The following is a 25,212-nucleotide window of genomic DNA, read 5'->3' on the forward strand; positions in this document are numbered from 1 at the left end:
GGGTGCTTAGCCTGGAGAAAAGGAGGCTTAGAGGTGACCATATTGTTCTCTACATCTACCTGAAATGAGGCTGGAACCAGATGGGGGTTGGACTCTTCTGTCATGTCTCAAGTGAAAAGGACAAGACAATTTAGTCAGGGGAGATTCAGATTAGATATTAGAAAGAATTTTCTCTCTGAAAAAGTAGTTAATCATCAAAAGGGGCTGCCCAGGGAGCTGGTAGAGTCAACATCTCTGGAAGTATTCAATGGTGTCTGAATGTGGGATTTGTGGATATGATTTAGGGGTGATTATGATGGTGCTAGGATGTCGGTTGCACTTGATGATATTAAAGGTCAGCAAGGGTGTAATTGATTAAAATGTTTTCTTCTGCTGGTCCTATATTCAACCAGGTCTCATATTTCTCTTTCTTGTTATTAAACATCTTTTTGTTTATTTGGGAGGTCAGATACGACAAATACTAAAGATAAGGTGGAAAGAGTGTGATGTCATCTTTTGAAAAATAGCCAGAAAACCAGCTCTGATGAAGAAAAATACAATGGAGATTGGTCTAATCTTTAGGCCACCTAGTAGGCATCAGAAACTGAAAGCATCAATCAATGTGCACCTAATTTTCCAATTAGGAAATTTTCATCTATGAGTTATTGTTAAACTTTCATAGCATTATAACATTATTGATGCCCTCCTAATAGCGCACTTAAGGCACAGTGTCTTACCTTAATCATTTCAAGGAAACATAGGGAGAAACTGAACCAAAAGACTTTAGAAAAATGGATGGCTAGTAAAAAAGCTGACAAAAAGTCTTCACCATGTCAATTCTTCTGCTATCTGGAGTCTGGAGTCTGGGGCCTACGAGTTCAGCTCTGAAATAAAGGACAAAGTAATGCAGTTTATTCTTACATTTAGGCTCATATGAAGGTTTGTATTCCATTCGGCCTCAAATTTCCTGCTTTTGCCAGTTTTTTTGCCATATTGCTCAGTCCAATTGAGTGATAACATTCAACATCACATTTAAGTCCAGGATTTTTTTGTTTCCTGTTTCCTTATTTTGCTCCTCCACACTGCAGCCCACAGCAGGCTACCTGAGACAACTCTTTGAGATGAGACTTTGCTCATAAAATGTGGAATGTTCTTTCTCAGGAGATTATTCTTAATCAGTATTTTCTCTTACCACTGTTAAACATCTTTTTTGCTAGAATCCACGCCATAAAGAAGATCTGTAGTGTTTCATCTTACATGTTGGCATTTAATCATGTATCAGATACAAATGTCATGTACCACATTGGCTGGTGCTTCATCTTGCCAGAAATACATTGCCTGACTTCTCTAAACCAAGCAGATGGATTCTTAATATGTACCATTTTATGTCTCACTTTAACAAGTACCAGTAACAGTCAGATCTTCAGTACTCCCTCGGCGATATCATTTGTGTATATCACAAGTGGGCAGATGCCAGAACAAAGATAGGTGTACAAGTCAAATTACCTGACATACCCATAGCCTCTGACATGCTTATCTTATGACATAATTGCTGGTCTGAAATTCTGCTGAACCCACTGCTACACCAAATAAATCTTCAGTGCTGTGAGTAATATCATTACCACAGATCTTGCTCCGTATATCTAGAAATTTGTGACTGACTGCTTTAAGGAAGAGTTTGGATGTTTTCCAGGTGACCTGCATACTTCTATATAAATGTATATGTCTCTTTAAAGAGTACCTTACACTGTGAAGCTGACCAGAGAATCTGTGAAAATGTTAAATTTATTAAGAGTGCGTTGACTGCTTTCTTTAGCTATGTGAAACTTTTATGGATGATCCTTCAAATCTGGCTGCTGGTTGGATTCCAGATATTATATGTACCTATGTATGGTTATAATAATACAGCTACAGGATTTGCTGTGGGAGATATGAGGGGAGTTGCACATGACTGCGCACACGTCTCAAGCCTGCAGCAGTATGGATGGCCAAAACCAGACCCAAATTCTAAACCAGATCTCAGCTACATTAGCTGTAAAACTGCAGTTTCAAAATGCAACAGCCTAGTAGGTGGCTTTTAGGGTTTCTTGTCCTTTCAATAATCTTTAATGCACTTTAAAGTACTGAAGTACATTACAGCTCTTCTGACTGAAGGGTTTTATGAAGCAGACTAACATCCATAGTCCCAGAACATACACCTTGGAAAGCAATGTGTATTGTATGACTGTCTGGAAGGAAGAAACATCAATCCAGGGCAAGATCTAGAATATGTCATATACACCTGCAAGTTCTGGTGAGTTAAGAGGAAGGACAGTACCAAAACCACCTCCGCCCAAGAGGCTGCTGCCAATACCTGATTGCATAGACTCATGCAACTAGCAATGTTAAAAAAACAAACCCTAATAATTTCTAATTTCTGTTATCTATGTGAACATTTGAGTCCCAGTGTATGCTGCATTAGGGCTAGAATCAGAACTGTATATTTATAATATTTCTCTATGAATTCAAGCTATGATGTTGTACTAAAAATATATTTCTTGGTCATGAGGTATTTTATTTTAGTTGGGGATAAAAGGGATTATTTTCATCTGTATCCTAAACAACTGTAATACTTAGACATTGCTCAGTTCTCCCTATCTACTTGTCTTAATAAAATTATGAAATCATTTCAGTAATTTTTCAAAGAAGTACTTGGAAGTCATTACATCGCAGAGCAGAAATTAAAAACATTTTGGTATCATGAGGTACTGAAATGAAGTAGTGAAATTATCTGAAAGGTTAATGTTAAGTTCTGGAATAATAGGCAGTAACTAACAGGAGAAGAATGGAAGGAGTAGAACAACAACTGCCTCTGTTGATGTTATTTGAAAGTTGAAATGCAAAAGCAAAGCAATAAAAATTTGAATTTAGGTAAGTTTTTACTAGGAAATGAAACAAAATAAGTGTTTGCACAATACTCTCAAGGCACTTGGTGTGACTCTTGAGGATGGTCCTGTGCAGTGCCAGGAGCGACTTGATGATTCTTGTGGGTCCCTTCCAGCCCAGCTTATTCTGATTCTGTAATAAATAGACAATGTGAGAAAGATTCTGCTCCTAGTTACCAAGTCCCTCACTTATGTTAGCTCTGGTTTTCAAAATAGACAAGAGGCAAAAGACCGCTTCTGTCTTGTGTTTTATGAGAAAAATTCCAAATTTGAGATGCAGAATATTTTGCCCAAGAGCATAACAGAAAATGTTGACTGTGTGCTCCTGGTGAAGCCCCAGCAATCCCTCCTAGTCCTGCTTTGTAGCATATCTAACTTGAAAGTTTGGAATGCTGGACACAAATCTTTGAAGAGCTGAATGTGTAGAGATATTCTACAGCTTAGGCAAAGAACCTTCATTAGTTGCAATCACATAGTGAAAGTCTTAGGTAAAACCTTCACTACTACTTTCAAATAATCTAAAACAAGACACAAAAAGGAAATGAAAAAAATATTTTAGCTAATATTTTTGTCATGAAATTTCTAAATACATGTTATGTTACTGCATAATCTGGAGCCTTCAGCTTCAGAGGTAGTGTGTATTCAGGGTTTTTGAGAAGCTTGAGAAGCTCTTTCTCCCTCACACACATCATGCAAAGCAGACCTGTTCCTAATCTACTTCAGACCCTTTTTTTCCCATTTAGTTTTTGGTTACACTAAATACTCTGACTGCAGAGACCAAAGTGAACAAATTTTTAATTCTTCTTTTCCTGAACTGAATTCCCATAATCTAATGTTTGTAGTGGAAACATGAAAAGGCAAAAACATACACTTCTTGTTAAAGAGGATTTTACATTAAGCAAGGAGTGAATCAGCGTTAATTAACCTTTGCATTGGGGTTTTGTTTGCAGTTCCTGAGGTGAGGCTGATATACCAGCCCCACTGCTCCAACAAGGCGCTGCTGGAGAGGGGAACAGCCTCCATCTCTTGGACTCGAGTGAGCAGATCAGAACAACTGCAGCGTGTGGCCTGTGGTCTCCTTCCTGCTGACATGCAAAAGGAAGATCAGGCTGTGCTCAAATGCTTTTAAAATAAGCTGCCATAACTTGAAGAAAATTCATGTACAATGAAGGACAGGACTCAGGCATCCCAGGACTGGAGCTTTAGTCTGAAAAAATCAGGATGCTACCAAACATGTACTATTGGAAGATGCTTTATAAAGGGTAGCATTATCAGATGCTTTTATAAGATGACCTACTGCTGAAATGCCTTTGGGGATCTACCGGCTTGTGTCCACCTGCAGTAATGGACCCTTGGTTGGACTGCAGGCTTCCTGCTGGTCTACCACACACTGAGTGTGTGCACCAAGTTGTTGTCAGGAATGGTGACCACCATGACTGGTCTGCCTTTACCAGAGATTGTACTGGACTAAGCCTTCTTCCTGCTCATGTCAGCTTCAGCAAAACCTCTGCTGAACTGCTGCTTCCCATTGTGTTGCCATGCTTTGAGGCACGTGTGAATCAACCAGAAACCCTTTACACAGAGAATGATGAGGTCTGGAGAAGAGGTCAGAGAAAGAAGACCCAGTAATTTCAAGTCACTGAACTGGAAGGAGGAAAACTTGAGACTAAAAATATGCCAGCAAATATCCAAGATAAAAAAGGCTTCTGTTGACCTCAAGGGAACAATTTCTTCTTTCTATCTGTTGTGATTAGGACAAGAAGTAATGGACTTAAATTGCAGAAGAGAAGTTTTGGTTGGAAAGAACAAAATGTTCTTGTCAGCAAGGAAATGAAGGCTTGTAACAGATCAGCTGGGGCAGCTACAGAATGTCCCTTTGTGGGGGGAAATTTAGGAATATGCCAAGTCAAATTCCATCAGGATGGCAAAGGTAGATACTTATTCCTGTATTGAAACTTTGAACTGGAGTGCATCCCGTCTGGAAGAACTTTCCAGCCTACTCCACACAGGAGGGCAGAGACCTCTAAGTGCACATAGGTTTTTGTGGGCTTTCCAACTGGCTCCTGTGGGAGCTGTGATCCTGGGCAGAGAGTATTTCACTGGGCATTGCACACTGATCCCTTCAGCTCTTCTCCAAAACCTGTTTCTCAGTATAGCTCTGCTCAAACATCCAGTATGGCACTGCCACTGGAAGCAGAGAATCCCAGGGTCAAATGCCCAGTAGACAAGGCCAAGGAGCTGCTCTTGCTCTCTGTCTGTAGCAGATGGACAAGTTCCCTCCTGACCAGCAGCACAGCTGGAGCACGGGAAATGGTGCAGGCCTGCCATGCCATGACCCAGCCTCCCCTGCAAGGAGGATGAGGTCTGAACCTTGGTGTTCTCCAGATGCAGATGGAATTAAACCTCAGGCTCCTCCCTGTTGGATGAACTGCCTAAATGCTGTTCTAGGTCACCAGGCCATTTTCACTCTCAGTGGCTCTGATGAATTCAGACGTATGCCAATGGTTATAAACCATAGAGCTCCATATACAAGCTGTGGAAATACCTTATTTTCTTAGAATACCTTCCTATTAAGTAAGCCTTTGTAATTTCCCAGCTATATGTACATAAACTTTCAAAAGGCTTCCCAGGTTGCGTTTCTATTCATAAATTAAGCACATTGTGGTGCAGGTTAGGGGTCTGGCCTTGGTGCCTGTGGTTTCTCTTCTCCCTTGGCAGTTTGAGTTCTGCACTGCCCAGCCTTGAGGATTTGTGTGTAAGCAGCTTAGATGTCTAAATAATGTATGGATCAGTGTGCAAGGCCTTTCATGTAGAGTCTGTGTTGCAGGCAACAGTAGCAGTCTAATGCAGGCATTCAGGAATTCTGGGTTTGCTCATGTCTGCTGCTTTGCTTGTTGCCTTTATGTGATTGTGTGGGTTTTTCCTTGGCAGGGAGCACTGTGTTAGAGATGATGTATTAGCAATGATGCAATTTCTTCAACCATTTGAAAAAAAAGTCCTGAAATTCTTGCCCTTATCTAGTATAATACACAGTACATTTCAGCAAAATGCTGCTGGAAGAGGGGCTGGGAGAATTTGTGGCTGGGTGATGGCCAGTTTCCAAGGGCAAGCATCCAAGGCGTTCTTCCTCCCTACAACCACACAGAGAAACGTCAAAGGAGTCCCTTAATTCTGGCCTCAGGTCAAGAGGCCTCTTGAATACATACCTCAGTGTAACAAAATTCCTAGATTTTTGTCCCAAATCTGCATGGAATTGTTATTTAATGCTAAAAACATGGCCATAAATATCAGGAAAGTTTATCTGGGAAGAATGTTCAGTCCTCCCATACATCCACTATTCCACTGTGGGTGTATTTCCTGGACCCAACATTTTCTTCAGTCAAACTTCACTTCAGAAGTTAGTCACTATCAAAACTGTGCACCTTTCCCCCATCCTTTTTCATAAGTCAGTGAATTCCTATGGCTAATTTTTTCTTTGCTTTTCATTCTGACAGTATGATTTATTCCAATATTTTTACATTAAGTCATGGCTCCAAATCTCATCCATTACTGCAAAAATGAAGTGATGAGAGTACAGGGAGAAGCTAACCAATGAGGTGAATAAACACACTTCAGTGGTGATGCTCATGATGCTTTTACAAAGACAAAACATGAGTCAAGAGGATGACTGTGTATCTGAGCTTAAAAAATGTTGATAAAAAGACTTGTTTGAAAACAAGTGATGCTTACTACAAATATGGGACTCGATAGAGTAGAAAAAGTGATACAGGACCATCTTTTCCAAGTCCACAAAAAGTAGGGGTTACAAAGATATGTGTATTTTCAGAGTAATTAATGGTTTTTATTATTCTCTGTAGCTATGATTATTAAAGTAAATCAGGTCAATTAGAAATTATTTATTTGATTTTTCATTGTTTGAGAGCAAGATACAGAAGAGAATGCAAGGACATTAAAAAAAAAAGTCCTTTAGAAATCTAAATGTGAACACATGGGAGGTTTCTGCTGTCTTGAGGTCAGCTAGTCAAAATCAGTTCTACTATAAAGAAGTGCTGAGGGAGAGGGACATGTGTTTGTGAGTATATAATCTCATCTCCAACATCTTTTCATCTGTGAAATATGAAGCTGAAACAAATGACAACCTCCTGACATCTGACTCATCATACCACACTTGCAGTGTTATCAATGAAGAGGGGGAGGTAAGAATGTTAATACATAACAGAAAGACCAAGGTAAGTAGTGAAACCTATTTAGTGTACCCATCAGAAGCAAGTGTAATAGCTGGCTTAGTTTTAAACCCACAACTTAGAAATATGAGACATGACAGTTTTAACAATGAATGTAAGATGGCCTTTCATGGTAAGAAAAAAATATATAAAATACTTAAAATACTTACATGCAGTAACACAGTCTATCATCCTGATTCATAAGTTTGGCCATATAGCTCGAGCTTGCCTCTGGATGTACAAAGGAAATGTCAGTGGCTGACACAAGAGTAATGGGAGCAACAAGAAGGAGAGCCCCAGGGTTACAGGAGAGAAATGCACTGCCCAATGAGCTGCACATTATTCCAGTAAATATTTTATTTCAGTAAACTGACAATCAGTCCTGCATTTTACAGTACATTTAAAACACAAAACTCCCACCACTACACTTTGCAGAAGCCCCTCACTGGCTCTAGGCTGATTTTTGGGCCAGGGTTAATATCTTCTCCAGTAATGTCTGAATGGATATATTTCCGCAGATCCACTCTTCTCTGGTTCAGTTTTGCTGTCTAAACTGTATCTCAGGAGATCCTCTGCCTTCCTAGTCACGTCTGCTTTAATCTATTCCTTGAAGAGCAAACTCTGCCCCAGGACTAATTTGGGATTTTGGTGGCTCAGAGGTAACAAAGGGTGATTTGGCCAAATTCCTCCATCTGAGAGTGTTGGAGGCTGGAGGATTCACTGTTACCTGTGTCTGCCTAGCTCAGGAAGTGTTCAGAGGAAGTGTGGAAAGGCTATACTCCAAAGACCTGGTTAAAAATCCGTAACTTGTACACTCCCTGCTTTTCTTGATTTGCATGTATGAGCCATAGCGTTATGCACTGATAGAAAACAGTGACTTGCATGGCCTTTTGTAGAGTGGATCCATATCACACACATATCTGGAACACCAGGGGGTCATAGACTGACACACCTCTCTGGACCTACCAGCACATCTGGAATGCATAAAGATCTGTTTGTGACAGCTCTTTAAAATGTACATCTTAAATTAGAAAACATAAAACATTATATATAAACAGTTTATTATATGTAAATTTTAAAGAGCATGACATTACTAACTTAACCCAAAGACTTTTCACAGTAAAATGGCAAAGCATTTCTCAGTATTTAATTGTACCCATTGTTCTGTCTTCTGAATTCTTTTTTTTTTTTTTAATTAAAGGAACACTTTAATTCAAGCCCTTAAAATGTATTTATTGTGATTGATAATCAATACAAGATGACATTTTCAAATAGGAAAAAACACTTCCCATCTGGTGGGAGGAGAAAAATACATTGTTAGACTAAAATATAACTTGTAGTCACACCCATAGACACGTATCCAGTAAAACAGAAGAAAACACTCCCTAATGGAAGTAAGAATTCTGGCTAGAAGTGATTTCAAGTGCACATACCTCCGGCAAACATGTTCTTGATTTATAGAATATAGACCACACTTATTAATATTGCCAAGTTCAATAAATTGTAAGGGATTACATGTCAATTTGTTAAATGTAACATATTTTAAATAGCGCTTAATGATATTTTTATTTATGCAAGGCTGAATGAAATGGAGATCTGGTTCTCCTTTTGGCTGCAGCAGTCACAGCAAGAGTTGGAGGCATGCATACAAATTAACAGCAAAGAAACCACGGATGGGGTGCTTTCCTCGCTGAATATGGGAATCTGTTCATGCTTATAAGAGTCAAATTAAAGTAATAGCACATTTGGCCACAAGAACAGATGCACCATGAGCATGTTTTTGGGTTCTTGTTTACAGTTCAGAAATGATCCAGGGATATGCCAGAGGGCTTGCTGGAGTCTGAGCTAGAGGTTCCTTGGGTTGAGCCAAACTGGGCAGCATACGGCAGAAGAGAAAAATTAACAGAACTTAAAATTTTCTTTTTTTTTTTTTTTAAATACATATTTGGAGAGCTGTGGAAACATTGAAGTTGTGGAAGTACTGCTGCTTTTCAATAATTAAGATGCAGCAATTAAGGAGAAGGAGTTAAGAATTTAATTTTCACTTTTATTTGGTGTAAGAAAGATACTGTTTCCTTGGGTTTTTTGAGTGAACATAACATGAAAGCAACCCTTAAAAACCCTCAGGGGTGCAGCAAGAGCAGCCTCAAGATAAAATGTTATTTCAAGCATGGTTTTAGGATACATCAAAAAACAGAAGTAACATCAAATGTGTCTTTATTTTTTTCCATTGACATATTTTTAATTGGAAATATATAATGAAAATGGAAATAAATGATCTTCAGAATATGTTACATTCTCCTATATGTGACACATTTTGGACTGTCAAGGATGCTGCATATCTTCTGCACAGCTGGTGATTCCCAAACTTACTGGTTGCACCCTCAAAGGGACTCTGTGTGACTCTATCAGGAATGTGAATGGAAACCAATGCAGATCAGGTCTGGGTTATGGGAAACATTTTGCAGTAACCACAACCAGGAAATCATGTTTTATTTTAAAAGCTATTGTCAAGTACTGCTGCAGACTACCTCTCAATGGCATTTCCAAACAGGGCTGACAGTGGTGGATTCCTGCTAACACAGAGATTAGAAACAAATCCTTAGCTCAGTAATAAAACTGTGAAGCTGCAGTCACCTCCTAGTACCATGAAACCATGTTTGCCATTCTTATTTGAACACAGCTGCAACCAGTATCCATAATTCAAATTAAGTGCTGTTTAGGAGGGTGTTTGGAAACCCGATTAGTGTTCCAGGATTGAGATTTATTGTTTCCAGATTGGTGGTGACTTTTCCTTTATAGTTTTAACAATTTAGGGTAATTGAGACAAAACGTCAAGTGGAGAATTTAGTATTTAAAAATGTCTGAATTGAACAAAGCAAGAAAACTCAGATTTACTTGGCTAAGCCTGACTTTGCAAGTTCACCTATTTATAAACTTTGCAAGATTTTTTTTCTTTTTGCAGGGTAATGGCGAGTGCCCAACAATTTCCTCAGGGGACTCAAAGGTACACCTCTCTGCAGAATGACTGAAAAACCAGAGCACAACTTGCCACCCTGAGCATCCAATCCAGACATGGTCTGTCCTGGTGTCATGCCTGCCCTTCACACACACCACTTGTCCAACTGTGAGCAAGTCATGAGGGGCAGGAATCCTATCACCTTCTTGTACCCATCTAGAAGGTATCCATATAGTCCTAACTGGACACCAAAAAGAGGCAGGCAGAGCCTTGGAAACACTTGTGCCATCCTCAGGTATCTGTCTGAGACAGTCACAATCAGTCACTCTTGAGACAGCTGTCAAATGAAACAAACCTAATTTACACCCGATTTCACTTTTTGAAATAGCTAAAGACCAAGTCTGTAAATCTTGATTTTCCTACATGGAGCAAGAAGACCAGCTATCTATTGCACAGGTTCAATCAACTCTTTGAGAAAAAGAGAGTGCTCTGCACTTGAGTCATACTACATCTGTTCCAAAAAGTTAGTGTAGCTTGAACCTCTGTGCAGGATAAATGAGTGGGGATGCAGACAGTGAGAATGAAATTACTTGCTGAAAAGAAATTGTTTGTGTAAAAGGCAAGGAAAATCAAGTGGCTGTTGTCAAATCTAGGCAGGTAATGCAAGGTCTTTGCTGAGGAGCTACATAGAAGTCCTGTACCACTTCTGATGTATGGGCAATGGGTAGAGCCACATTCACACACACACACAGTATGGGTAGAGAAAGAAAAATGGGAGTGAGGCTTCAGGTATAGATCTAGATGGTTCAAAAAGAGATGCTCTAAAATGGTTTCCCAGCAGTAAAATCCTGTGTGCATTGACTGAGGTTAAAGTGTCCTGATAAAGCATAAGGCAGCAAACAGACATGTAAAGAAGAAAAGCTATTGTACATTCCAAGGGAAACAATTAGCAGAGGTCCTTACAGCAGTCAGAAAGAAGAAATTAATCTTTCTGGTATCTATGTTTGGTTATCTGGGCAAGATAGAAAAAGAGGGAAATAATCAAGATGTCAAGTTTGGATGAAAATGTGTCTGAAAATCCACTTCTCCAGGCTGCATTGGAGATGAATTATAATTTCAAAATGAGTATTTTTATGGTTTACTCCTTGCCTTCTTTGAAAATAATTCAGAAATTAAATGTGCTGTAATTTCTAAAGAAGAAGACACAAGCAAAAGATGTTTATAAAAATTTACTGTGTTGTTTTTTCCACAGTGACCTTGGGCTGAAATGGTCAATGACATTGTATAAATATTTGTTTTTCAGATTAACATCTTCATCTGATTTGCAGCCACATCTGATAAGAGAGGAGAGGGAGTATCAGCAGGCTGTCCAGCACCATTTTTTCAGGGAACAAAGCCCATTGATCTGTCGGGGATTATTCATTAGCAGATATCGATGGCTGGCTGGTATTCACCAAAGATGTGAGAAGAAGACCTTGTTGTGGAGCTGGAGTCCCCTGGGAGCGTGTGTAGGAGCTTGGCTCAGGGTGAGGTGGCCAAGGGGGAGGCATAGGCTTTCATGTGTCTTAGTTTCCACGAGCACAGCTGTGGAAACCAGAATCTTTACTCATGAGCGTGCTAGTGAAAGCACACACAATCCAAGCCTGATGCTGCCACTTCAGGCTCTCATGGCAAAGGAGCAGATGTGACCATTTAAATATTACCTGGTTTACTTACCAGGGTATGCTACCATCTTCTTAAGTAACAGGCAACTGCCCAGTTCTGCTCTCTGCCTGTGTGATTAAAGCTGAAAAGTGAAGGGGAGAGGTCACAGCCTGGCATGGAGAGCCCTCTCTGCAAGTATCTGCATGCAGGAGTGCATACATTCACTTCTTCAGCAATCATTCCCCACTTATCTGTGAAAATAGAAACCTTTGGCACAAGTGTTTATGAAAGCAAATAAAGAACCTAAATTATACTTAAGCAAAGTGGCTTTAAGTGTGGTGACAGAGCTGGAAGGGACCTTATTGGATTACTAAATTGAGTCTCTTCAAGGTCACTGGCAACTGCTTGTTATAATTCCTTTCCCAGTTTATGAAGTTCAGTTTTGAAAGGCTACTTTTGAAAGGCTACATTTATAATCCTCCACTATGCCTGCTGGAAGTGCTTTGCAGAGCCTCTCTGCTCATACCACCAACAGTTGAGCTATCTAGGATTTTTCCAGCACTGCTAAGGAGTTATTTGAAAGATGGTTACTTTAAATATGTTTTCTTATTTGAACAGATTATATTTCCTCCTGTTCTTCATGTAAGATTCCCAACTGATTTTGGCTTCATTGCTGCTGTAAAGATAACAGAATTGAGTTATTTTAGGCCAGACATAATCTTTCCTCTTTGAAGGAATTCCTTTCCACTGCAGAAGAGACTTGTTCCCCTTGTTGTACTGACTAGAAGTCGTGCCAGCTGTAATTTCTCCTGGAAACAAAACCACACAAAATCTTCTACCTCTGTAAGGAAACTTTCTTTACTTATTTGCTAGCATGGGAGATACTTTTGGCTTGCAACCAGGAATTGAAATTATTTTTTTAAACAGCTGTGATGCAAGTAAAGAGGATGCTCTCAGGATCCAGAGTACGAGCGGATGCTCAAGATCTTTTGTATGTGCTACTTGGAAGGGGCTGCATTCCTTGTACCATCTCACCCATAAATCTAGCAACAGGACTGCTGAAACAATGTTTTTGCTGCAAACTGAATTTAGCTCCAATTTCTATGCAAATTTCACTAGTTAGCCTAGCTAAAATGACTTCTTGGTAAATGTTTCAAGGACTAGATCACAATGGAAAGAAAGATAAAGGCATATTTGAGCTTATAAAGCTGCATAATTTTAATCATTTAATGAGTATCTCTTTTATCTCACAATCTTTGCTGTTCATCAATTCATTACATTATTTACTGAAAAGTAACGGCACCACTTGCCAGAAATAAAATTTAATCTGCTAGTCATGGTTTTCATCCATTTTATCAAATTGACCTTTAATCTTTAGCATTGTGCCTTTCACGAGGCCTTGCCAGAGGAACAAGAAATCTATCCCATCAGACAGCTGTGAGGCATCTGATATAAGTAAAGGATGGTACTATCACCACCATCCCACCCAGTGATAGATTACCTCATTTCACAAAACCACAGAGCTGGTGCTGCTTGCACAATGCCAACAGCAGATGAATGAATGAATGAGGGAGGCTCATGTCCTGGCCTGGAGTTCATTTAGGAATCAGTTTATTCTGTAAAGGGTGATAGGGAAACATTCAAGGACAGTGCACTAAAATACATAGATCTGGAATTTGTCCTGGAGACTTTGAATATGATCACAGATAGGTATTGCCCAGTAAAAATCTGAGCATTTTGGGACATGTCCATCTTCTTGGATGAGCCCAAGTCAACAGGCCAAACTGTCCACCACCGTTCTCTGAAGCTAAGGGAAACAGAGAAAGTGGAAGAAACTGCCAAATTTACATGCAGCTTTTATAATCATCTAACAAAGCTTTCATACCCATCTGACAAATGGTTTGCCCAATTGCCTGCAGGACAATGTTGTCTGGGAGAATGAGAAAGCAGGCTTTACTTTCCTTCTCTACTACAGCTAAATTAATGTTAACACATGAACTGCAATTTCCACCTGGCATGAGGTAATCATGAGCCTCACCTGATAAATTGCCCTACAAAGAACACCTGAGCAGGAGAAGAAATGTCAGTGATGCAAAGAGGCCATTTCCAGCCCTGATGAAGTTAGTGAAATGGTCTGTAATTTCCAGGCTGTGGATCCACCTACCTGGTGGCAGGCCTTCATTAAATTTTGGACTTGATGACCTTAGAGATCTTTTTTAATCTAAATAATTCTGTGAATCTGTAAATTATCCAAGAATCTTAGACTTCCTTAGGTCTATTAAGGGAAAACTTCACTGCTTCTACATTTTCTTTTGGCTTAGCTTTTGTATGAGCTTAACTAAATTTCAGGTATTACCAATTTTCATCTATAGCAGGAGTTTGAAAAGTTCTGCAAGTAGAGGAGTGTACCCATCCCAATTGCTGGGAACCCAAAATTCAGGTTTAGCAGCAACTTCAAAAAATCAAAAACCTGAAGGTAGGAAATAATTATAGTAAATTTCAATCAGAAAGTTAATATTTTAAAAGATATGAGTATATAAAACCAGAATTTGGCATGTCACTTTTCCTATACCCAGCTGCCACATTTGTATAACTGCAGCAGACATATCAAATAGGTGGGTCATCCATTACCTGTCTTATATTGGATCTCAACATTGAATTGCTGATGCAAATCAGAAAATAACATCAAATGCAATCATTTTAATTGCAATTGTAACCTGCAGAGCCACATCCAGGCGTGAGGTGATGGAGAAGCTGTGCAGCTCCATAGGCACTGTCCCCTTACACCATGCAGAGCATGTCTCACAGCAAACAGATTCAACAGGGCTGGGAGGAGGGGATAGTCTGGAAATCCCTTTCCAGACTGAAGTGATAGATGATTTTCTTATAATTAGAAACAGGATCCATCCTGTACGTGAACTGTACATTGTTAGTGACTCCAAGAATGAAGAACTCCAAGTTAAGAAGAACTTGCTGTCTCAAGGATAAAGGTCTTCCAATATTTCTCTTTGGATAAAAAAGAATTATTAAATATTTAGAATGGTACAAATTCTCATTTTTCAGAATTTACATTCGTGTATTATTTCAACTTTTGTTACAAGCCTAAGTAAATATTTTATTAGACCTAAGTTCATACCTGAGAACTTGACATTTTGATTTTCATTGAGAAATGCAAAATAATTATTTTTACAACTGTCTAGAGAGATATAGTACAACCATTACTGTTCAAGGAGCTGTTTTTATAATGTTGGTTTCCTTACTGAAATCAGTGTAGTTATTTTCTGGGGGGCATTTTTTGACTTTTAATTGAAGCAGGTTAGCTTTCTGTGGTATGTAGCACTTGTAATGGAAACAGTATTTGCACACAACATAGAGCACAATGGATGCAAATTTTGGAGGACCTAATTTTTTAACTGTTAACATGTGAACTGCATGCACAAGTATTGACTGCTTGTACTTTTTATACTGTAAAAAGCCATAATTACAATACTTGCTTTATCTATTCCAGTTTGCATTTTCAAATTTTGTATGCAAATGCAATCCAGTTGGACAGTTCTGAATAGAAGAATAAGTCAAGATGGCATATCCATTTGCTATGGCTTATGTTTTAAAATACCTTAAAGTTCTTAAAAAGTATTGTTTTCATTAAAGAGTTGTTCGTGGTTTTGGGCTCATTCACTGAGTATTTAATTCTTTAGTGCCTCTCTATGTAGAAATTTAAATATTAAATTTAATTAATTTAATGTATCTACATTAAATTATACTTAATATAGAGATTTTAAAATTATTGCTCTGCCAAGCCATAATTTTCCAGGTTATCAGGATAATTTTCCTGTCCATCCTGTGGAGGATGGAATGCTACTACTCCTCCTCCTCCTCCTGCATTGGTGAGGGCTGCTAGTTGACATAGGCTCTATAAATTATCTCTAGAGATAGAGGCAATTGGGAGTTATCCAGGCTCTCTCTCTGACTTGCCCTCTGCATCATGTAAAAGACTAATCCAGAAAAGTCAAAGCTGTGCATGACAGGTCTCCATCAGCAAAAGGTCTTGTGAAATTCAAACACATTTTTCCTTATGGTGGTAAATGAGTCGACCAATGAAGCATAAAATAAAGATCAAAAAAGATCAAATATAAACAAATCCTACAGATCTAAGGAAAAAAAAACCTGAAAACACCTCAAGCAAAATCCAAATACTCATTCACTTTTAAAGCCTGTTTAAGTTTTGAATACAGCCACTGGAATAAAGTTTGGGACAAGAAAGTGGTAATACCTTGATATTTTTGATCAGATACTCAAGTACAGATAGGTGGTGGTGTGGATCATCTTTCTGAAATATGAGACTATTAACTTAGGGCATGAATTATGTCTTTTACCAAAGCCTGCATTGGAGTGAAAGCAGTAATAGTCAGGAAGAGCAGATCTCCCTGCATGTGTTCCTGGGACTTCTCTGCAGCTTTTAGTCCAGAAACCAGCTGCTTGCTTGAGCACAGCTACTTGAAAACAATTCACACGAATTTGGTCTGAGAATTACATGTTATCCCTGGTGCTAGACAGAATAACAGGTTTCTTACAGTCCTCCAGGACACAGATCCAAGTGGAAATTGGCTCGACATTCACTCGGAGTACATAATGAATTATGTTTTGAAACTGCATTTAAAAACAAGCAAACTACTCTGAGGGTGGGAGTACTTACAGACTCATATTTTAATATATTAATTACACTCATTTGTCATCACTTGAATCTAAATACCCTGTATTACATTAAAGTTGCCAAAATCCCATTCCCCTCTCACAGCTGAATATCCAGAAGTAATCTCTTTAAAGGAAAATGAAGTGAGAGACTTGCAGGGTCCCACAAGATCCTGGGGCAACAAAAGTGAAGGGGGAGAGAGACTGGAGTAGGTCTTTGATGCATGAAATTTCTGCACTTGTGCAGGAACAGGAAGAGTAGAGTTAGACTTAGATGCACTGCTACTGTCTTCAGGAAAGCAGTGGCAGTCAGTGAGACCCTCTGTGCTGAGCTCCTGCCAAGGCACTGTGCATGGGACAACAGGTTCTTGTGATGCTAAAACTGTTCCCCAGAGCATACACACAAGATTCTTCATCAGCTTTTATTTTAATAATTTACCAGATGACACATTGCCTGTGTCTATTCTTTCTCTGAACCTCAAATTTTTCACCTCTGGCCCTACAAAAGTGTCTAATACTGGGCCGACTTGTTATGTACACAAAAGTAAGGAACCTATCCTGCCACTGTCCTTAGTGTGGCATCAGAGGAAGAAATTCAGGCAAACTGCTGTTTTGCCACTCAGTAAATAAACCACCTGGGGTCAGCCATTTCCACAGCTTTGTTTGGAAGCTCTCTCCCTGTGCTTGCATGACAGGCTTTGGTGTAAAACCAGAGGTCTGGCTGTGTGAACGTACAACTCTTTCACTCCTTTTCACTCACTGAGCCCCAGCACACTGCTGGGAGGACCCTGAACAGGCTGGTTTCTGTCAGAGACCATCTCATTCCCAGCAACCTCCCCCTCCTCTCACAGGCCACCTTGATCTCCATCACTCCACAAAAGTTCCCTTCTCATGTCTCCATGCCTGTAGCCTGGTAAACTCCCATCCTTCTGTAAGTCCAACAGGGTAATATCTATCAGTTTTTCTGAGCAATTTTTATGGCTTTAGCACTGGCCTCAGGCTCACAGATGAGCTGGAAGAGCAAAATCTCTGCACTCCTGTGGTTTTCTGTAGGCATTCAGGAAGGCTTACGGAAGGGGTAGCTCTGATAAGGTCCTTTGCTACCTCTTGCACACATTTGAATGTGCTGCAAGTACACAAGCCTCAGGCTTACAGGGAAGCACCTTCCCATCTATGTTGTCTCTGTCCCTCTTTGTTCAGTCAAGCATCCAGCAAAGAGTATCCTATAATTAGGCCTGTTCACCATCATGTTGCTCAGCTCATATTTACTTATGCCATATTCATATTGCATATGTATCACCCTAATTGTTTCATAATGTTGCATAAATTGGCCAGTATAATCAGGAATACTGGATTGCATTAAGCAAAGTCTTTTTCACATGTACTGAAATATTAGTTCCATATGATAAAATTCATAAAATACAACCTGGATGCCAATGAGATTAGGAAAATGGGCTCTTTTCCACTTACCTAAATACTGGAAAGATACACAAGTTGTTAGCTTTATATGAAACTAATGATCCCTTGAGGCTCTGGTGAAGGATTTAGGAAGCGGGAAAAAATTAATAAATAGTACTTAAAGAGGCATAGTCTCATTTCCCATCCTTGTACACTCCTTATTATACAAATACACCCTCTGAAGAGTGCTGAAATTTTCTGAAACATGCAGGGTGCATTACCACTGTGACTGCTCATCACACCCCACATGAAGACTGCCCTGGCATCCCCAGCCTGGAGTGCTCCCAGATTCAGGAGCTGCTCAGCTGCACAGTTTTGCAGTATAATTCTGAAATTTCAAACATTCAGCTAGGAGCGGGAATTGAGGCAATATGTAGGGGAAGAGTGGCAAGGAAAAAAAAAAACCTTATTCCTAATGCAGTTGGTCCTGATGCAATGATGAAAAGCACCTGGCCAAAACAGTCCTAGAAGGCACAGGTCATGTTTGACAATGTCATTGCTCCCAACACTCCCTTGGGGACAGTGGAAGAACAGGTTCAAGCAGCAGATCTGGCTGGAAGGAATAAAAAGGGTATGAGATACAATGGCAGAATGCCCTTTTCCTTGCTAGGGTAGCAAAATGAACCCTACCAACCAGACTTCATTTCCTTTCATCCTGGGCAAGCACTCCTCTAGCCATTACAGAAGAACACAAGAGTAATAACTGAGGACCTTATGAATTATGATTGATGATTATTTTTGCTCTGGAACCCAAGAATCTGTCTGCATTTCTGAAAGAGACAAAACTGAAATTTATTTTAAAGTTGTGTGAGCTGGCTTGGCCAGCAAGAGAATTCCACTATTGCTTTTGTTTAAAAAAGTGAGATATTAATAGGCTTGGATTATAAATAAGGAACTGTACAGGAAGCTTCCTCATAGTGGAAGAGGGAGACTGAGAAAATTAAACTGGTGGAGAAAAGTTTTAAAAGGGAAGTCAGGGGAAAACTTTACTCTTGCAGTGTAGATTTGTTGAAAGACATGTAAATTTCAGGAAACTTTACCAAAAGGATCTTTTTCATTCATTCAAAATCAATAATGCTGATGAGGAAATCGATTGCAGCCCCATCTCTCTAACCTGCCTTAGTTCTCCCACAATGGCAGGAATAAAAGCTATTTTTTACCTCAGTCCACAGCAAGAGTCAGTGCATTCAAGGAATAGCTCTAATGAGGAATCCTGGGTCAATTTTACATGGTTTCCTCTTAAAGCAGAGTTGATTAATATCACAAAGTCAGTGCTATTCCACTATCAAATAACAGAGACCATCTTGAAGGAAAATTAAGTTAGGAGAAACTAAATGCCACTTTTTTCTTTAACTCTGAGACACTTAGAGCAAACTGTGTAGTGTAAATGTTCCATTTTCAATGGTTTCTCAGATTCAGACAGTCAGAACCAACCTCAATATTGACTCTTGGGCTGATTTTTAAAAAGTATAAATACATAATAAATAGATTTGAAGTCTTTCCACTGTTGCAAATACAATTTCTTTTTAGATGAGAAATATAATTAGTGTTGCTAGCCCTGCTGGTCTCTCAGAATAGAATATGAGCTGCATATAGATAATTCCATGAAAACACTACTGGAAATTCAAATACTTATCTAATCTTTATGTCTGGCAACCTACACTACATTACTGATTGTTGGTACCAGTGGAGCACAGTATAGCATTTACTTTCAAGGGAAATTAAGCCAAGAAAAAGAGTGCCATTTAGTTCAGAGGAAAGATGTTCATACATTTTTATACTTTAAATGACTCCATTTGAGAGCTTGGAAAATTAAAAGGGCACTCAGCCAAAAATAGCTCAATGTGATTCTACTGAATGCAGGCTAAATAAGGATCAGCCTTATCTAACTTCTCAGAGCTACATTAACCAGAGACACTGTATAAAGTTCCAGAACTATCATATGCCTAAAAGGGATTAGGGGATAACCAAAGTGAAGAAAACCAATTTATTCATAATATGAAACAACAGGTCATAGAAACTATCTCAAGATAGTTCCAAGAGAAAGAGCAAGAGCAAAACAAGAGTAGTGTCCATTTGTTTAAAAAGAGATGAAATAGCTTTATGTTGAGTCACTGGAGAAAATTCTCTGGTTTAAGGTGAAACTATTTTCAGGTGTATAATTTGCATAGGCAAAGGAAATTTTAATAATCTTCTTTTAGTGAGGAAAAACAAGGAGCTGTTATCTATTCCTTTAGGACTAACAACCCACCCAGAGGGGGAGCTCAGTGTCACACATGAATGGGTTTGGTCCCCCAGAGCAAGGATGGGAAGCTCAGCTGGACCAAAGTTCTGCAGGTCGCTCTCCAGCCTGCCCATTTCCTTCTCACACTGGTGCCTCTGAATTGTTCCTGGTCCTCTTACCTCTCATCTCAGCCCCTGGATGGGCTGCTTCTTTGCCATCACTTGCCACAGAATTCACAGAATTTACTGATCTTTAGTGGTCACTTCTCTTCAGAGCAGAAGGAAATGAGTTATTTTCTTGAGTTGTATAAAATTCAGCTTTAGCACATATGAGAATTTTCCATGGAAAGGAGGAGTTTATTTAAAGTTTTCATATCTACTGATTTAATGTTCATTTGCCACCTGGGGAAAATGGTTACTTTTATACTGACAATAAGAACATGCTACTGTCACTATATTTTATTATTTTTTTGTGAAACATATTTTTTGTCCCAAAAGGAGCAAGATTTTATTTGCTTGGACTTTTAGATAGACCCACTGCCACATGAGAAAATTATCTGGTTTAACTAATAAAGAAATAATTAGGGAGCCATTTGCTGGGTTACAACAAAATAGAGAAGCAAGGGAAATGTGATAAGCATCACATTTCCTAATGCATAAACAGCACACTACTAAGTTCCTCTTTATGAAAGGTCAGATATTTAAAAGTAAAAGGATACTCCATGGGAAAAAAATGTTTATTTTACAGGAAATAAAGGGGCAAAATGAAGATTCAGAAACACTTTATGAGGCATTAACATACAGAATATCACTCCCAAGTTTCATGATTTATATTAAAACAACACAAAGTCACTAGGGCTATCTTTTCAACCATGTTTTCTGTATTATCCCTCATCCCTGCAGCACTGTAATCAAAAAATGCTCACAACATGTGAGCATTTACAGAGCATGGCAGCCCTGTAAATTCAATAAATTTCAAAACAGTTTATTTTTTTTTAATATAACACATAGGCTGGCAATCAAGAAAGTAATTATTGTGATTTCTAGTGATCAGAAATATAGCAAGAGTTACCCATGAAGCAATGATTTTATTTAGAAAAAAAAAATGCTAATTTTAAAAGCAGAAGCACTTTCAGTACTTAGTCTGATCTATGTGTGCCTGGAGGTCTGAGAAGGTCAATGTATCATTCAGAAAACAGCAAAATCTTGGATACACAAATGTGGGTCTTCTATTGAAATAATTTTATTTAAAGACTTGTATAAAATTCTAGGTCAGTATTAGTAACTCCTTATCATCCCTTTTTTAAAAGTTACCTTTTTTTATGTTTAACTGTGTCTAGACCAGTTTCCAACAAACTGATTATTCAGTATGAAAAATCACATCCCCACTTGGCAGTTACAAACTGTGTAAGATCTTTGTTCAATCATGTCATGGTCACATTTGATCCTCTAGCTACAGCTCATATGCAATAATTTCCTTGATCCTTTATCTTTTTCCCTGTAGCAGTGAAATATCATCAGATATAATTTAACATCAAGTAACAAGAAGTACACTATAAAGAGGAAGGGGTCTTTCTTCCTGGAATGCATATGCCATCTTCACTTCTAAACAGAATAAGAGGTTTGCCACCAATTTCAATGAAGCAGAATTTAAATCAAATGGGGGTTTATACATAAGCAAGGGAGAGAAAGTCTAATCTGCAGAGGAGGGCTCCGTGAGTATGGCTAGGCACAAATTTTCTGGGATCAAATGGTTGCAGCACTCTGCCAACCATAGCAAATGCCATAACTGTGTGTTCCTTGTGATCCAAAGCCTTGGTGCCCTTGGTTAACAGGATGCAACTGAGTTACTGCAATGAAGAAATAAGCTTTTGGTGTCCCTGAGGCCAACAGAGCAGTGAAGTAACTGTGAAAGTAACTGCAGCTCTTTTGGATTATGGTGCTATGATTCACCTAAAAGACTCAAGAAGAACTTGGGGTTATGATGATGATGGTGATACAAGCAGGCTTTGCATGATAAGAACTCATCTGAATACAAGGTTAATAGACCCAGCTGGGTTAACACAATTCTTAGACATAGGACTGAAAGTGTCCATAGGGCTGTCAAAAAATCATTAGATTTCTTTTTCTCTGTAATTAGGTAGAGTAATATATTAGGAGGAAGGTGTTTCGCCTGGAACAGTGACAACCACTAATACTGAACCTTCAGTGAACTAAGATTTTTCCCCAGCCAAATCTACCTGTTCTTGAATAATGCAAATTATGTAACCTTAGGGTCTCTGAAGTTCCTTCAATGTGCTTTACTAGATCATGAAATGTAAGGACTCCAAGAATATTTTGCTTCCATAAAAATTAAATAGAAAAAATATTATTCCAGAAATGTTTTCTGATTCTTTTCTGGTCAAATGGACCTATGGGTTGGGTGAATAGTGCCCATTTGGGTTAGAGTGGGCTAGAGGAAATTAAGGAGGAGAAGAAAGAAGCAGAACACATGGAGCCAGCTCCTGCCAAGCCAAAGTGAAGCACACAGCAGGGAGGAGGACAGCAGTTGGCAAAGCTAATTGAAAAATCAGTCATCTGAGATTAACTTAATATGCATCCCTTGACTTCAAAGAGGTTCTAGCTCCTCTGGAAAGGTAAAACCTGCTTTTAAAATTCTTTTAGACATTCTTTAAAGGCAACATTTCAAATATAAAATATTTTTCTGAAACAAAATACTTAATTTTACAAATATTGCAACCAAGTAAAATATTGTGATGTTCTCAAACCCACTCTTCCTTTTTTATATCCAAAAAGAACCACTTACAAAATTCAACCAAATTCAAATTCTTAATTTATTCTTCAGCAAAAAACGTGCTTCATTTTAACTATGAATTCTAATGCCATGTAACAGGGAGGAAGGGGACAGTTGCTCTCCTGTCCTGTAAAACAGAAGGAAAGCAAGTGCCAGTGGAAAACTGCTTTTGCTGTTGCAGGGCTTGTGAAAGATGTCTTTTCTCACTCTACATGAATAGGTTCTGATCCCTCCTGGGAGGCTGAAACTTGCAGAGGATCATTAGTTTATTGGATATAACCATACTCCTGGCCAATTAGGATTTGGATGCAGTTCACTATCACCACTCACCACTCGCTGGATACATCATTTACAGTGAGAATGAAAGACAAGCCAAGAATATTCCTTCCTGGCACTCCCAAATTTACACAGGGTTTTCTGTTCAGGGGGATAAAATTCCTCCGTCTTTGGTGTCAGATCTCAGCTGGAGCAGCTGTTTTGGCATAAACAATCCTCCTGAGTGACAGAGCAGGAGAGCAACTGGAGACTCCAGGTAGGGAAGAGGAGGGAACATCAACCATGGTCATGTAGGATCACAGTGTCACAGGACAGAAAACATGTACTGGGACATCAAAACCAGCCTGCTGTGAGGGCAAAATAGAGTCACTTGCAGAGTGGACTCCAGAAGGTGTTCTTTGAGGTCTGTCTGCCTCTGTAGCCCTCTTCTCCACAATGTCAGAGGAACAGCTGGATAACAGAGGCCACATTTCTAGGAAATCTGTACAGACACTAAGCCAATTCAATGAATACTGTCATCTTTCCTTCTTCAACACAAGTACTGAGCAAGCTCAGACTCCCTTCTGGTTATCTTGTGATGGTACAGATTGTTGCCAGACATAACCTCTCCCAGCTCCAGGAGCTGTGGAGGAAAGTGTTGCCCTGCCTAGGTGTCCCTCATCACTCATCAGGTGGTGGCTGCTGTCCCCAAAACTCTGCTGGTATGCAGATGGATATGAAACCTGGGGCAAAACTATTACTCCAGGGAGCTCTGTGTAAGGCAACCTTCCTGCTTTTCCCAGAAGCATGAATTTTTCCTCAAGCATGAACTTTTTCCCTCAAGCTTTTCTTCCCAGGAACAGTGAGGAATTGTGGAGCAGCAGCAGAGCCTCCAGCAAGCAACCATCTACTGAGGAAACATCTTTCCATGACCACAGACATGCATGGACAGGTATGATCCAGCAGGGAGCCAAGGAGGGCTGATTTCTCTCCTCTTCCTCTCCTTCCACTTTGCTCCACTTGACTCTTCCACTGCTGACTGATATGGTTCCTGTGCAGTGTCCAGCCTCCCTTTCTGATGCCACCACAGTCTGCACAGCACCCTAGCACTTCTCAAGTATCATCCTGCAATTCTAAGCAGGAGAGAAAAGAGGCTTATTCTGCATGCAGCTGAGTTCCCCTCTGAGCTTCATGCACCTGTGTTTAAGCCACATGTATTATACCCAGCCCTACTATAATTTAAAATACAAATGATAGTACTCAAATGCTCGAGGGGTACCTGTGTCTTTTATGAGTTTTACCCAGTCATCATCCCTGGTCCACATGCATTCAGCCCTGAAAACCTTTTAGGGACAAGCCAAAGCTGCATCAAGAAGTCAATATTACTCAAGAAATTGTTGATTTCTGACACTATCCTGTGAATTTCCAGTTGCTGTTGCTTGAAGCAGGAGTGCCACCAGATGGGATACTCCAGCTGCAGTGGCTTGACTACCAGCATCGGATGAGGGACCAAGGGTCTTAACTGCCATGGTAAGTGAAAGAAACCAACAACATTTGAAATGTTAAGCTGGATTTCAACCTCTAATTAATATTCTTCTAGTATCTTCAGTTTGAAATTGTCCTTACAGAGAATCACAGAATCAGTAAGGTTGGGAAAGAACTCCAGGATTATCATGTATGAGCTTTGACTAAAGACCACCATGCCAACTAACCATAGTACTAAGTGCCATGTCCAGCTGTTTCTTGAACACTTCCAAGAATGGTGACTCCATGAGCCCCTGAGCAGTCTGTTCCAATGCTTAACCACACTTTCCATGGTGAAATTCTGCCTGATGTCCCACTAGAACTCTCACTGGCACTGTTTAAAGCTGTTTCCTCTCGCACTGTTGCTTGTTGCCTGGGAGAAGAGGTTGACACTCACCTGACTCCAGCCTCCTTTCAAGTACTTGGAGAGAGAAATAAGTGTTGTGGTGCATTGTTGTTCATTATATTTGATTCAATTACATTCTTTATTGTTAAGTTATACCCCCCTCCACCCCCACCATGTTAATACTTTGGTCC

The sequence above is a fragment of the Parus major genome, chromosome 2 (genome assembly GCF_001522545.3).
Source record: "Parus major isolate Abel chromosome 2, Parus_major1.1, whole genome shotgun sequence".
Classification (NCBI taxonomy): Eukaryota; Metazoa; Chordata; class Aves; order Passeriformes; family Paridae; genus Parus; species Parus major.